At 45.5% G+C, this 16652-nt stretch overlaps 1 non-coding gene across 1 annotated transcript; it reads right to left on the bottom strand.

Moving 5' to 3' along the window:
• Nucleotides 1–1294: 1294 nt before the first annotated feature.
• Trnat-ugu lies at nucleotides 1295–1368 on the bottom strand. The gene has a single exon. It is a non-coding gene; the product is annotated as a tRNA-Thr (tRNA).
• Between the last annotated feature and the right edge of the window lie 15284 nt (nucleotides 1369–16652).

The raw sequence follows: 16652 nt of genomic DNA, 5'->3' as shown, positions 1-16652 counted from the left end.
GTGTTATTGTACAGTCGTGTGGAGAGTTTTTGGAATACCTGCAAGATGGTACCTAGCCGATATTCCCGGTGAAGGTCCACGATGCGTGTGTAGCGCGGAGCTTTGCTTATGATTTTGAGTACTTTGTACTGTATGAGCTGCAGACGGTGCAGGCGAGTGGGCGCAGCGTATCCCCAGACAGGGGCTGCGTACGTCATCACCATGTGCCCATCTTATATACTAAACTGTCATGAGCGTACTCCAACGGAAAAATGAATGCGGAAATACACGAGGGACATTCAGAGAGTAAAGTTTGATCAGCCTCGAAAAGGAAACCACAGAGAAAACCTGACGAAACTTTGCACAGACGTGTTGGGCAGTGTTTCTAGTACGTCTGTCTATCTTGTGTCCTCACTCTTTACGGTTCAGAGCGCACAGTGAGCGCGTAAAGATGTCTAGATAAGTTGTATCTCCCGCCAAGTATGAGTGCCTGTGAGAGATTTCGCCTCATGTCTGCAGCCCACATAACATAACTGTAATGCGTTTCCTTCTTCGTGACAATTCTCGGTCACACACTGCACGGACAATGAGGACGCTCCCGCAGTGTTTTCGATGGAAGGTGTTTGGTTACTCATAATACAACCCGGACGTGGCTCTTTCTTATTGTCATCTCTGCTCCCATGAACCGATGGCAATTAAAACAACTTTTTGGCAAAGACAACGGACTGCGGACCAGCGTAGTGAATTGGCGAAAAGCGCAGGCGGCTTTCTTCTACGACGAGGGTATTGGAAAGTTGGTGGAATGCTACGACAAGCGTCTAAGTCGGAGCGGCGACTATGTAGAGAAGTAGCTAGAAGGTGTAGCTAGCTGTCGCTACTAAAATATTGTTAACTATATATGACGGTGTCTGCAGCTCGTGGTCTTGCGGTAGCCTTCTCGCTTCCTGCGTACTGGGTCACGGGTTCGATTCCCGGTGGGGTCAGGGATTTTTCCTGCCTCGTAATGACTGGGTGTTCTTGTGTCGTCTTCACCATCATCATTCATCCCCATTACGGTCGGAGGAAGGCAATGGCAAACCACCTCCACTAGGACCTTGCCTAGTAAGGCGGTGCGGGTCTGCCGCATCGTTCCCCTGCGCTCTGTAAAGAAGCGTGGGACTTCATTTCATTTCATATATGACGGTAGTATCGGTTCCCGAAAGAACAGTTACCGTTAATGACCATGCAGCTTTGCTAGAATGAAATGATAATTAAATGGACACCCTCACAGCAACCAGGCCTTTATTTAATTCATTGGGGACTTGTTGAAAATGTGTGCCCCGACCGGGACTCGAACCCGGGATCTCCTGCTTACATGGCAGACGCTCTATCCATCTGAGCCACCGAAGATACTGGAACTTATCCCTTGTAAGCTCCCCGTGAGACCCACATTCTCAACATGTCCACACCACTACATTCGTAGTGCGCCTAATAGATGTATATATAGTTAAAATATGGCTTCCCGGCCATTGACCTTCTTGTGCGAACGCACACACTATGCCCGAACTCGTACGGGACTTGATAGATTAATCTGCCACGAGTAATGAGTATGATGGGCAAACATCTATTAGGCGCACTAAGAATGTAGAGGTGTGGACATGTTGGGAATGTGGGTCTCACGGGGGAGAGTGTAAGGGATAACTCCCTGCAGGCGCCCTATCCTCTGTGCCCTCGGTGGCTCAGATGGATAGAGCGTCTGCCATGTAAGCAGGAGATCCTGGTCAGGGCACACATTTGCAACACGTCCCCAATGATTTATATAAACGCCTTGTTGCAGCGAGGGTGTCCATTTAATTATCATTTAAAATATTTTTGATTTCCACAGTGGTTTCCATTTCGCGACCGACTGGACCTTACTCTTGGAACAGCCCTCGTATAAATAATGTAAAATGTAAAGTTATTATCTACGGAGCCAACTGATTTTAAAGCTTGTGACTTAAAATACGTTATTCAGCAATAATTTGGTAAGTGCTTTACACAGGTTAAGAAAAAGTAACTGCAGGGAATGATTGTCGTGGCACGGTATAATAGCAATAAATATTTTATTTACACTCCTGGAAATTGAAATAAGAACACCGTGAATTCATTGTCCCAGGAAGGGGAAACTTTATTGACACATTCCTGGGGTCAGATACATCACATGATCACACTGACAGAACCACAGGCACATAGACACAGGCAACAGAGCATGCACAATGTCGGCACTAGTACAGTGTATATCCACCTTTCGCAGCAATACAGGCTGCTATTCTCCCATGGAGACGATCGTAGAGATGCTGGATGTAGTCCTGTGGAACGGCTTGCCATGCCATTTCCACCTGACGCCTCAGTTGGACCAGCGTTCGTGCTGGACGTGCAGACCGCGTGAGACGACACTTCATCCAGCCCCAAACATGCTTAATGGGGGACAGATCCGGAGATCTTGCTGGCCAGGGTAGTTGACTTACACCTTCTAGAACACGTTGGGTGGCACGGGATACATGCGGACGTGCATTGTCCTGTTGGAACAGCAAGTTCCCTTGCCGATCTAGGAATGGTAGAACGATGGGTTCGATGACGGTTTGGATGTACCATTCAGTGTCCCCTCGACGATCACCAGTGGTGTACGGCCAGTGTAGGAGATCGCTCCCCACACCATGATGCCGGGTGTTGGCCCTGTGTGCCTCGGTCGTATGCAGTCCTGATTGTGGCGCTCACCTGCACGGCGCCAAACACGCATACGACCATCATTGGCACCAAGGCAGAAGCGACTCTCATCGCTGAAGACGACACATCTCCATTCGTCCCTCCATTCACGCCTGTCGCGACACCACTGGAGGCGGGCTGCACGATGTTGGGGCGTGATCGGAAGACGGCCTAACGGTGTGCGGGACCGTAGCCCAGCTTCATGGAGACGGTTGCGAATGGTCCTCGCCGATACCCCAGGAGCAACAGTGTCCCTAATTTGCTGGGAAGTGGCGGTGCGGTCCCCTACGGCACTGCGTAGGATCCTACGGTCTTGGCGTGCATCCGTGCGTCGCTGCGGTCTGGTCCCAGGTCGACGGGCACGTGCACCTTCCGCCGACCACTGGCGACAACATCGATGTACTGTGGAGACCTCACGCCCCACGTGTTGAGCAATTCGGCGGTACGTCCACCCGGCCTCCTGCATGCCCACTATACGCCCTCGCTCGAAGTCCGTCAACTGCACATACGGTTCACGTCCACGCTGTCGCGGCATGCTACCAGTGTTAAGACTGCGATGGAGCTCCGTATGCCACGGCAAACTGGCTGACACTGACGGCGGCGGTGCTCAAATGCTGCGCAGCTAGCGCCATTCGACGGCCCACACCGCGGTTCCTGGTGTGTCCGCTGTGCCGTGCGTGTGATCATTGCTTGTACAGCCCTCTCGCAGTGTTCGGAGCAAGTATGGTGGGTCTGACACACCGGTGTCAATGTGTTCTTTTTTCCATTTCCAGGAGTGTATTTAATTCGAATAAAACGAGTTTGCACAGTCAAAAGAAGTGCTGTAAATTGAACCACCTATGTCTGTCCCTTACTCATTGCTCCTGTAAACTAATAAATAATGGTAATTAAGTTGTAATAATTGACGTAGTTTATCACGATAATGGAGGAGGAACTAACAGTGAAAAGTGCCTGCGTGGGACCGATACCAAATGGGATTAACAGGCAGCATTTGACCTATCCATAAAATGAAAGCACGACGGGTGGCATGTTCGTTTGACCTCTGAGAAAGCTCCACGAAAATGTTAAAAAAATTAATTGCCAGGTGCCTGAAGATTGATAGCAGTTACTCTGCGAAAAGCTCACGTACAAGGTTTCAAAAACCAATAATAAGCGAATAGTCTAGAGATTTATGCCTAGGTATTGTTCGCAAAGGACGGCAGACAAGAAGATGAATTATGTGCATACTGAGTCATTTAATCCTTCTTCACCGCGGCGCGGGGTTGCCGTGCGGTTTGCTGCGCTTTGTCTCAGTTCGCGTGACTTCCCCCGTCGGAAGTTCGAGTCCTCCGACGGGCATGCGTGTATGTGTTTTCCTTAGCGTAAGTTAGGTTAAGTTGGATTACGTAGTGCGTAACCTCAGGAGTTAGGTCCCGTAAGACCTTACCACAAATTTCCATTTCCTTCTTCACACGCTCCAAACGCCACTGAAACAGGAAAACGGTGCTCAGTATTGTCTACCACACATTCCAAAGTATTTTACGGAGAATATCAGTAGGCGTAGATGTAGATTCAAGCACTAAGTTCCCATTAAGTCTTACGACTTGTACAAAGATGGGTATAAGGTAAGGAAGAATTTTAGCATATCACATTCAGTCGGTGACGTGGTCATTATAGATAGTATAAGATATGGGACAGTATAATAAGGAAGCAAATACTTATCTTAAAATGATTACCCACACATTACATTAAATCTATTTCTAGAAAGCACAGCTTAAAATGGAAGACTGCAACAGGATTTCAACCCTGCCTTTCTTGAATGCGAAGCCATTTCACTCCGTGATGAGCTAGATGAGCTACGCGTCGAGCATCTGTGACTCAGAAATTTTAGTCGGTCGTTGTACATCGCTCATCCTAAGCTCTCTCGCTCATACCGAATCACTAGGACGAAAACAGGCTCCTATTATGCGTAACAAAGGGGGCTGTTTTTCCTAAAGCAGTAGAAGAAATAGGTAGGACGAGTAACTATTTTGGGTTTAGCAAGGTTATCAATCTGATGGCGAGGCAAGGTATGCAACTTGGAGACAAAAAATTATACAGTTCTGGTAGTTAGACAACGAAAGCAACGCCTTGTGCAAAAGAAAAAGAGAGCAAAAGCACGATGAGTGAGCATTCTGCAAGCATGTAAGTAAAAGTCAAAGTTTCATTTCATTTGGTTTCTTCTACTCTAAAACGTAAGCTACTTTCTGAATAGTCCTCGTATATCCACCAACGCTATCTTGGTAATCGTCCTCAACGCCAGGCCGACATAACGCAGCCACTCTAAAGCCGACCTCACCATCGACCGACGACTGCCACAGTGGATCATCAGCCGAATGAGCAAGATACGACAAGAATAATCAGGCTGCATCAAGAACTTGAGGAATAGTAACGTTCATGTGCGCCTGTACTTTCCGAGAGCTTTGCTTATTTAGGGATTAATATGGAGAGGGTATTGTCTTGTTTTTGTATTGAAATCATCGAGAGAGGGAGCGAGAGAGATAGAGTGAGGAGGGGGGGGGGATAATTTAATAAGAGAGGTGGGGACGGGGTAGCAGATGAAATTTACTGGCTGAACTCAGCCAACTTATCTGCTGCAGCATCGAAGGCGCCGTCGAGCTTGAAATTATCACTCGACAGACCGATTAGCTTCAGAAGCGCCACGCACGAGTCATGAATTTAGGGAGAGGAGTTTTTGACTTAAAAGAGAGTAGTTACATTGGTTCATGTTTCGTCTCCTAATGTTGGAGACATCTCTGGAGGCTACAAAGACGTCACTATGTAATCTTTGAAATCGAACTATCTCAGCTTGTGACTTAAAAATTACTATCGACGACTTCCAAAATTTGGAGATGAAATGTTAGACCAGAAACATACCTTAGACGAAGACCCAATGTCCATATAACTACAATCATCTAGGATATGACCATTTTGTTCTGATAAAAGCAATATATCGAAATTCAGTACGAAAGGAGGAGTAACAAAGCTTTTTTCAACATTGCATGCATTACCTGATGAACTCAAAGAAAATACTGGAATTTGTGATTCACCATAAGAAACTGGTTGGTGTAATGTCCTGTACGATCAGCTTTCGCCATCAATTCCAGTTGCTATACTACAAGCCCCACGAAAATTTAGTATCGGCTTTATTACGCTGTTATCCTCGTATGTGGATGTTGTATAAAGGACACTGAAATAAAAACGAGACAGATGGGAAAAAGTAAGTACACTGTTTCTCGAAATTAATCACACGTACCTGTTATTAGCTTTATACCACACTGAGGCAACATGGTCAACGTCTTCACGAAAAAATGTTTACGGTTGCCTGCGGAGCCATCGTAATACGCAGGAACGTAACCTCTCGTTCGAAGCAGATCGACGGCCAATATATTTTTTTCAGAGCCTCAAAAACAATGATATTGCGCGTGGCCGATCAAAACTCTGTGAAGGATGGATAACGGCTTCCCGGCGAAATTTCCGCGCCGGCCGGAGTGGCCGAGCGTTTAAAGGCACTACAGTCTGGAACCGCACGACCGCTACGGTCGCGGGTTCGAATCCTGCCTCGGGCATGGATGTGTGTTATGTCCTTACGTTAGTTAGGTTTAAGTAGTTCTAAGTTCTAGGGGACTTATGACCACAGCAGTTGAGTCCCATAGTGCTCAGAGCCATTTTTTTTTTAAATTTCCGCAGCATATTCGAATCAGCTTTGACAAGTGGGCGGCCATTATCCTTCAACAGAATGATGCCGTCGGCCAACATTGCAGGACTGTTGGACTGGACGACGCGCTCTATCTTTTGCAAAGTGTCCACGTACCGCTGTGCGTTAACTGTGGTGCGGTGTTCCATGAAGTCAGTGAGCAGCGGGTTGACGGACGGCAGCATTCTGTTGCAGGGTAATGCCCGTCCACGTGCTGCCAACTTTTTTTCTAGTACGCTGTAGAAGTTTCGGTGAGAAACTTTTACACATCCTCCATAGAGTACCGTTCTCTCCCCAACTGATTTACATATTTTTGGAGCCCTGAAGAGAGACATTCGTAGCCGTCGACTTACTTCGGACAGCCGCGAGGGACTAGCCGAGCGGTCTAAGGCGCTGCAGTCGTGGACTGTTCAGCTGATCCCGGTGGAGGTTCGAGTCCTCCCTCGGGCATGGGTGTGTGTGTTTGTCCTTAGGATGATTTAAGTAGTGTGTAAGCTTAGGGACTGATGACTTTAGCAGTTAAGTCCCATAAGATTTCACACACACACACTTCGGACAAATAGGTACACGCCTGAGTACATTTATGGTTCCGTAAGCAACAGAAAATATTTTTCCATGGATGCATTGACCTTCTTGTCTCACAGTGGGATAAACTTTTAACAGTTACGATGATTACTTTTGAAGTAATAAACATTTTCCTTACCTTTTCCCAACTACCTCCCATCAACCTCTTTTACATTTGATTATGTTAAAGTGATATATAGGTAAAAGTGGACAAAGAGACGAATACAGTAATACATTCTTCAGTTAGGATTCTAATAACTGGAATGGATTCTTTACATGTGGACACAACAACAAAATCAGTACACTTGCCGAATCAGACGGTAGTGTGGAAGGAATTAAAATATGTTAGTAAGAAATCACTGGATATTAAATTACAAACAGTTCTGATAAAACAGTGATGAACATATCACAATAAACAAACATCACAATAGTTGTGATATTCAGTAGACTTGGGTTTTTTTGAGTGCACCCAACAGTCCTCTTTATATACTTAGAAAAGCATCGTAGTGTGTGCCTTATAGGCACGTAGAGAAATTCCCAATCCAAATTTACAGTTATCCGCATAAGAGTGAAAGGTTGGCACGTGCATTACTGTAAGCAAGGCGTCACTGATTGACAAGCACGAGTAGCAGCAGCATTAGTAATATTCAGTGTCTAGTACCACGTGGGAACTTACACATCTTAAACTGCGTGTTATTTCAAATTTATTGACTAGTTACTAAAGTGAGAATCTATTATCAAGTCACGTCGCTCAATAACTACCAGCAGTAAATTAGTAACTGTACATCGAGATTTTGTGCTTATTCAGTTCTTGCTTGGGCAAGCTCAAATTGCATGCCAAATGGTATGATCAGTGGTACTTTTAATTATTAATTGAACTCAGGTTTCTCACAGATCAATTCACATAGCATCATCTTTGTACACTTCTGGACATTAAAATTGCTACACCAAGAAGAAATGCAGCTGATAAACGGGTATTCATTGGACAGATATATTATACTAGAACTGACATGTGATTACATTTTCACGCAATTTGTGTGCAGAGCTCTTGAGAAATCAGTACCCAGAACAACCACCTCTGGCCTTAATAACGGCCTTGATACGCCTGGGCATTGAGTCAAACAGAGCTTGGATGGCGTGTACAAGTACAGCTGCCCATGGAGCTTGAACACGATACCACAGTTCATCAAGAGTTGTGACTGACATATTGTGTCGAGCCAGTTGCTCGGCCACCATTGACCAGACGTTTTCAACTGGTGAGAGATCTGGAGAATGATCTGGAGAATGTGCTGACCATGGCAGCTGCCGAACATTTTCTGTATCCAGAAAGGCCCGTACAGGACCTGCAACATGCGGTTGTGCATTAACCTGCTGAAATGTAGGGTTTCGCAGGGATCGAATGAAGGGTAGAGCCACGAGTCGTAACACATCTGAAACGTAACGTCGACTGTTCGATGTGCCGTCAATGCTAACAAGAGGTGACGAGACGTGTAGCCAATGACACCCTATACCATCACGCCGGGAGATAAGCGAGTATGGCGATGACGAATACACGGTTGCAACGTGCGTTCACCGCGATGTCGCCAGACACGGATGCGACCATCATGATGCTGTACACAGAACCTGGATTCATCCGAAAAAAATGGCGTTTTGCCATTCGTGCACCCAGTCTCGTCGTTGAGTACACCATCACAGGCGCTCCTGTCTGTGATGCAGCTTCAAGGGTAACCGCAGCCATGGTCTCCGAGTTGATAGTCCATGCTGCTGCAAACGTCGTCGAACTGTTGGTTGTTGTCTTGCAAACGTCCCCATCTGTTGACTCAGGGATCGAGACGTGGCGGCACGATTTGTTCAAATGGTTCAAATGGCTCTGAGCACTATGGGACTTGACATCTATGGTCAACAGTCCCCTAGAACTTAGAACTACTTAAACCTAACTAACCTAAGGACAGCACACAACACCCAGTCATCAAGAGGCAGAGAAAATCCCTGACCCCGCCGGGAATCGAACCCGGGAACCCGGGCGTGGGGAGCGAGAACACTACGGCACGACCACGAGATGCGGACGGCACGATTTGTTACAGCCATGCGGATAAGATGCCTATCATCTCGACTGCTAGTGATACGAGGCCGTTGAGATCCAGCACGGCGTTCCTTTTCCGTATTACCCTCCTGAACCTACCGATTCCGTATTCTGCTAACATTCATTGGATCTCGACCAACGCGAGCAGCAATGTCGCGATACGATAAACCGCAATCGCGATAGGCTACAATCCGACCCCTATCAAAGTCGGAAACGTGATGGTACACATTTCTCCCCCTTACACCAGGCATCAAAGTCGGAAACGTGATGGTACGCATGTCTCCTCCTTACACGAGGCATCACAACAACGTTTCACGAGGCAATGTCGGCCAAGTGCTGTTTGTGTATGAAAAAGCGGTGGGAAAGTTTCCTCATGTCAGCACGTTGTAGGTGTCACCACCGGCGCCAACCTTGTGTGAAAAGCTAATCATTTTCATATCACAGCATCTTGTTCCTGTCGGTTAAATTTCGCGTCTGTAAAACGTCATCTTCGTGGTGTAGTAATTTTAATGGCCCATAGTGTAGTAACCTTCATTAGCAAGACTAATGATTTGGAAGGATGGATATAAATGGAAATCATGGAGACGCCTGAGTGTCAGTTGCATGTTACGGAGAACGTGCTTTTGCTAACCTCCCCTGTTTTGGCTAGAACGGCCCTGTAGAGGCAGCCTGTTCCGACTCGGGTTCTGCCGTTCATCATGCGGCATAAAAGTTTTTTCATACCTCCAAGCGTGTACTGGGGGCTGCAGGGCAGAATATGCAATGAGGCCCGCGGACTGTGGCTGCCGGCACCTCCCGCTCCGCAGCAAGGGGGGCGGGGGGGGGGGGGGACAGGTGAACAGGTCTGCCAACATTTACCACCTCTCCCCTCCCATTATCGACACCCGGAGACGGCGGGGAATCTGCCGGAAGGCGCAGCAGGATCGCCTCAGTTAGAAACACAGATTTGTCAGCAGCGGGTTTTTATTGTTTTCTAGCGAGCGAGGGCACCGGAAGAGCAGGCGCAACTTGGGCCAGAAGTAATGATGAATGACGAAAGTCCCGTGGGGAAATGGGAATAGTTGCAGCCTCGCCAGCAGCAAGAGGCTGCGGGGTGGCAGCCATAGGGGGCTGTCTGGGGTGGGTGGGGTTTGGGGAGGGGGCAGTAGGTGGGTGGGGGTGGGGGCGGGCACGCAGCAGAGCAGGCGGGCGGCTAGGCTGCGATCAATATGTGGCCCGGCTCGTCGACACCGCGCCGTGCTTAGCCGAGATGCGCTCAGCCCCGCTGCGTCACGTCTGCCGTCTGACTGCGGACCCGCTGCCGGTTCCGAGAGCGCGCCAGTGGCGCGGCCTCACGGTGGCGCTACTGCTGTCGGTGGCCGGGGGTCACTCGTCAGTGCCACTCAGCCACGAGATTATGCTATAAGGCGATAACTGGCCAGGTGACCTGTTCCTCTAGATCTCAGACCAAAGCGGCATTATCTTGTCACCCTGACAGAATGTAAAACTGGTAGCGTAGTGCAAAAATACGCGCCTAAACACGAAGGCAGTCTCTTCAGCGTTTAGGAGCCACGGTCCGTGGCCAGTGTGTGGACAAAACAGCTGAGTTATGCAAGGCAAAAGGGTGCACGGAGCGATGTGCTTGTTACGAGGGACCCTCCCCATCGCACCCCCCTCAGATTTAGTTATAAGTTGACACAGTGAATAGGCCTTGAAAAACTGAACACAGATCAATCGAGAAAACAGGAAGAAGTTGTGTGGAACTATGAAAAAATAAGCAAACTGAGCAGTCCATGCGAAGATAGGCAACATCAAGGAAAACCGTGGTTCCGTGGTTAGGGTGAGCAGCTGCGGAACGAGATGTCCTTGGTTCAAGTCTTTCCTCGAGTGAAAAGTTCCTCTTTATTTTCGCAAAGTTATGATCTGTCCGTTCGTTCATTGACGTCTTTGTTCACTGTAATAAGTGTAGTGTCTGTGTTTTGCGACCGTACCGCAAAACCGTGCGAGTAGTAGACGAAAGGAAGTGCCTCTCCAGTGGGAACCGAAAACATTTGATCGCAAGGTCATAGGTCCACCGATTCCTCCACAGGAAAACACATCTGATATATTCTATACGACACTGGTGAAGGCATGTGCGTCACATGACAGGAATATGTTGTCGACCCACCTAACTTGTACACTTGACGAATGGGTAAAAAGATTCTTCTACCTTGGTCGATTTAGGTTTTCTTGTGGATGTGATAATCACTCCCAAAAAAGTGATGAAAACATAGGAGTTTGTCACATAAACTGCAACAAATGAATGCAACAGTTTTACAGTCGCACAGTTTTCCCTGTGCTCTGTCAGAACATATGTTTTTAACGTTTTCAAATTTTTCCGTGTGTAGACCGTAAAATCCTGCATACATCCAAGCAAATCTGCTCATGTCGTGGAATTTTGGAGAGCGAAGTTCATTATATGTGAGTGCCTGAACTTTGATAATGGTCTGAAAATAAAAAATTAAACTTTTCGGTCGGGGGAAGACTTGAACCAAAGACCTCTCGTTCCCCAGATGCTCACGCTAACCACGGGACCACGGCACGCCTGAGCTCGCGCTCTCCATGATGTTGCATATCTTGCACATAGCCTATTCAGTTTGTATATTTTGCTTACTTTTTTCAAAGTTCCACACAACTTCTTCCTGTTTTCTCGATTGACCTGTGTTCAGTTTTTCAAGGCCTATCCACTGTGCCGACTTATAACTAAATCTAAGGGGCGTGGGGGGGGGGGGGGGCGGGGAGCGATGGGGAGGTTCCCTTGTTAGAATAACTGGGACTTTCGGAGCCACACCGTTTGCTTTGCTGCTAGTCAGCCTGAAGATCTACCCAGCGTATAACCCCGTTAGATACCAGCATCAAACAAATAAATTAGTCACACCCGCGAGACCACATGCCACTCCCTCTAGCCTTGATAATGGCCCCTATTCGGCGAGGAGATTCCACAAATTTCTCTAGGTGTAGGATATATTCACACGAAGGACCTCGCTGGTCCCGTAGAGCTATCAGCCTGCAGGGATGTTGGAAGCTACATTTTACCCATAGGTACAAATAGTCCGAGGCATATTTTGTGGAACTAATACTGGGTATTCTAGTTTGCCGTTCGAAGTATGATGGATGGCCTAATCGTTCGTCAAACAGCAGAAAGCCTCCCGTTTGCTGATATTCACAGTTCCTGTGCCATTTAGCTATCACAGAATTTGCTGTGCCGTTCCGAAGAATGTCCTTTAACGAGATACGCAAACACTTTAATGTAGTTGCTTGCATTTCTCTTGGTAACAGGTTGATCTGGACTACGTTCTCAATCAGCCCGCAGGGATGTTGGAAGCTACGTCTCACACATTGGTACAAATAGTCCCAGACATATTTTGCGGAACTAATGTTGGGTATTCTAGTTTGCCGTTCGAAGTATGATGGATGGCCTGATCGTTCGTCAAACCTCGGAAAGCCTCCCGTTTGCTGATATTTACAGTTCCTGTGTCATTTAGCTCACTGATGACAGAGAATTTGCTGTGCCGTTCCGAAGAATGTACTTTAGTGAGATATCCGACATTTTAATTTAGTTGCGTACATTTCTCTTGGTAACAGGTTGATCTGGACTGCGTTCCCAATCAGCCTGCAGGGATGTTGGAAGCTACGTTTCACCCATAGGTACAAATAGTCCCAGACATATTTTGTGGAACTAATACTGGCTATTCTAGTTTGCCGTTCGAAGTATAATGGGTGGCCTGATCGTTCGTAAAACCTCGAAAAGTCTCCCGTTTGCTGATATTCACAGTTCCTGTGTCATTTAGCTCGCTGGTGACAGAGAATTTGCTGTGCCGTTCCGAAGAATGTCTTTTAACGAGATACGCAACACTGATACGCAACACTTTAATGTAGTTGCGTACATTTCTCTTGGTTGATCAGGACTGCGTTCTCAGGCAGCAGTAACTCCGGTCTACTGTAAAACCGATCGTTGTTGACAAGGCGAGACTTGCTCCCGATTAGGACCATTTTATTACCACTGTTTTACATGCGTTCCTACGAGTAGTACACCAGTGCTTGGACAGTTCATACAGATAGACCGACGAATGCAGCTTCATCCACAGTGTGGTCATGGCAGATCCATAGCCACATTCTGTCACGTCTCTATACAATGATTCGATACAACCGACTTCACGTAATCAGTGAAGAGTCATACTACCAGTTCTACGCTATATGCAGCTGCTCAAAGCGATCAGTGCGTTCTTTTAGTGGGGTGACTAATATTTTGTTGAGCCTTCCTCTTCCTAGGTTCAAAAAGAAAGTCTTTAAGAAGAATTGATAGCAGAATTGGAGACGGAGTCCAGTTCATACTCTTTAAAGTGTATGCTCGGCAGGGACTGGAATGCATCTGATAGCGCCCGTAAAGTCTACAAAACATCGGGTAAAGTTAAAAATCAATCATACCTTTCTGAGCCGGTGCATGGATCACTTTCAGAGTGGGCACAGTCATAATCCATAACGTATATAACAGCTCCAGCGACGATAAAGAAGATAATGCAACCGTGCAGAGATGTGAGCTTAACACGTTATCGTATTTCAAAGCCTACAAAACTGAGCACGTTCTTGAATATTTACCCATCACTTTAGCTAACAACTCAGTTCTAGGGCAGTATATCGATAGTCATCCAACCAGTGATGCAAGTGTAGAGTGCATTGGTATCATCAACACTGTTCACACGATTCATTGTCACCCTGCTTTCCGACCAACCTCTCAAACCGCCTTGAAGCACCACACTGGGTTCTAAGGCTCCATTCCAGATATTACGAAGTCAACACCGACTCGCTTGCAGCTGTGATAGGGCCTACTGTGGCGTGAACATTGCTATTATGCTAATTCTTTCTTCTGTAAACTGACTTAAAGAGCATCAGATAATTAATATAAATACACAATGTTATTTATAATTTTGTGTACAAACTGTTACATTACTTTTTATTGCGTAGTACGCTCATCCCAGAAATCAATACCTGCATGCTACATGAAAGCTGCAGACAATACTCACTAATGCGAATGATTGTGTTGCTAATTACTGCTTCTCCTTTCCTTTTAATCTGGTGATACATATTATTTCTGCAGCCTTGGGGGCTTTCTTTAGCCGGCTCACAACCGGTAAGTTAACTTAGGACCACCAGAGTGTCGTAGAACTTCTCGGTGCTGAAAGCAGTCCCTGACGGGGCAAAGAACATAGAAATGGCCATCACCTGTGTCCATCCAGTAAAAGAATGCGCGTGGTTGAACTGTGATCCATAAACCTAAATTGTCCAAGATGTCAAAATAAATCGTTTGAACTAGATTCAATCTAAATATGAGTTGAAAATATTAAGCTTGAGGCAAACCAGTATAGTTTCATTAGTCAACGCTCTCTGATTATTGCAGTAGAAAAGTCTAATTCAAAAAGCTAATCATTCACTTAACTTGGAGTAATTCATAATTTACTTTGCGAGACAGTAAAATACAACACTGGGCTTAATTAACTTCAAAAAAGAACCATTCATGATAGAAATCAAAACCACTTTTTTTTTAAATGAGCTTAATTTATTTGCCTTTTTATCACCTGTGAAGCAGGTATTCTAGACAATAATATTTACACAATCTTGCACCGTAATCCTACAAAACCATATTTTGTAATAAACTAAGGATACTTTAGCAAATGCCTACCCAACTTCACTTTTGTGGTTTTAGCTTTAACTCTTACTACTACTTTTATATTAGACAAAAAATCACTTTTAAACACTTGAGTGCAAGAGTTGTTCATTTAAACCAGGATACTCGGTTTTGGTAGCACTTAGGTGAGGACCCTGCATAGATTAGTGATCAGGATAGAAAATATGGTTCTGGACACGGATTTATACTGTTATGTTTATTATTAAAACCACACACATGCCCATATACATTACTGAACATATGAAGTTGGTGAAGTAGTGACGGAGATTGGTGGCAGGCTACATGGCAGCTAATTATACTCACGGCTCTTGATGTTCGAATGCCCTATAAAATCTCTTCTTGTCGTCGGATTTTAAACATATTAGAGCCATTCCTTTATGCCGATAATACCAAATAATAACCAGCCGCTCAATTTGACCGTCAAAACCACCTTTTACATCACACCGTTTCATTTCCGTTTCGGGGGGACTTCCCTACAGCTTTTGCATATTACAAATACAAGTGCCCTATGAATGAACCAGCTTTCAATAAACATTTTCTTTTTATGAACACACACATTTTATAATAATTTATCATTTTAACATATCCTTTTGCTTGTTTTATACATACATTACAGTACTCTAATTTTCTTGCCATAGCTCAAGGACCTTAAATAACAAAGAATACACGCTCCGTAATTGCAGATACACAGTTACGTAATATAAACCTACTTCTGACCGATAGATACTGCCTATAGGAAAATTAAAGAGACATTTGGAGATAAGAGAACGACTTGTATGAATATCAAGAGCTCAGATGGAAACCCAGTTCAAACAAAGAAGGGAAAGCAGAAAGAAGGAAGGAGTATATAGAGGGTCTATACAAGGGCGATGTACTTGAGGACAATATTATGGAAATGGAAGAGGATGTAGATGAAGATGAAATGGGAGTACGATACTGGGTGAAGAGTTTGACAGAGCACTGAAAGACCTGAGTCGAAACAAGGCCCCCGGAGTAGACAACATTCCATTGGAACTACTGGCGGCCTTGGAAGAGCCAGTCCTGACAAAACTCTACCATCTGGTGAGCAAGATGTATGAAACAGGCGAAATACCCTCAGACTTCAAGAAGAATATAATAATTCCAATCCCAAAGAGAGCAGGTGTTGACAGATGTGAAAATTACCGAATTATTAGTTTAATAAGTCACAGCTGCAAAATACTAACACGATTTCTTTACAGACGAATGGAAAAACTAGTAGAAGCCAACCTCGGTGAAGATCAGTTTGGATTCCGTAGAAACACTGGAACACGTGAGGCAATACTGACCTTACGACTTATCTTAGAAGAAAGATTAAGGAAAGGCAAACCTACGTTTCTAGCATTTGTAGACTTAGAGAAAGCTTTTGACAATGTTGACTGGAATACTCTCTTTCAAATTCTAAAGGTGGCAGGGGTAAAATACAGGGAGCGAAAGGATATTTACAATTTGTACAGAAACCGGATGGCAGTTATAAGAGTCGAGGGACATGAAAGGGAAGCAGTGGTTGGGAAGGGAGTAAGACAGGGTTGTAATCTCTCCCCGATGTTATTCAATCTGTATACTGAGCAAGCAGTAAAGGAAACAAAAGAAACATTCGGAGTAGGTATTAAAATCCATGGAGAAGAAATAAAAACTTTGGGGTTCGCCGATGACATTGTAATTCTGTCAGAGACAGCAAAGGACTTGGAAGAGCCGTTGAACGGAATGGACAGTGCCTTGAAAGGAGGATATAAGATGAACATCAACAAAAGCAAAACGAGGATAATGAAATGTAGTCGAATTAAGTCGGATGATGCTGAGGGAATTAGATTACGAAATGAGACACTTAAAGTGGTAAAGGAGTTTTGCTATTTGGGGAGCAA

This window comes from Schistocerca piceifrons, chromosome 1 (genome assembly GCF_021461385.2).
Source record: "Schistocerca piceifrons isolate TAMUIC-IGC-003096 chromosome 1, iqSchPice1.1, whole genome shotgun sequence".
NCBI classification, from domain to species: Eukaryota; Metazoa; Arthropoda; class Insecta; order Orthoptera; family Acrididae; genus Schistocerca; species Schistocerca piceifrons.
Note: the sequence above shows the minus strand (reverse complement) of the source record. Positions and strands in the feature narration are given on the sequence as shown.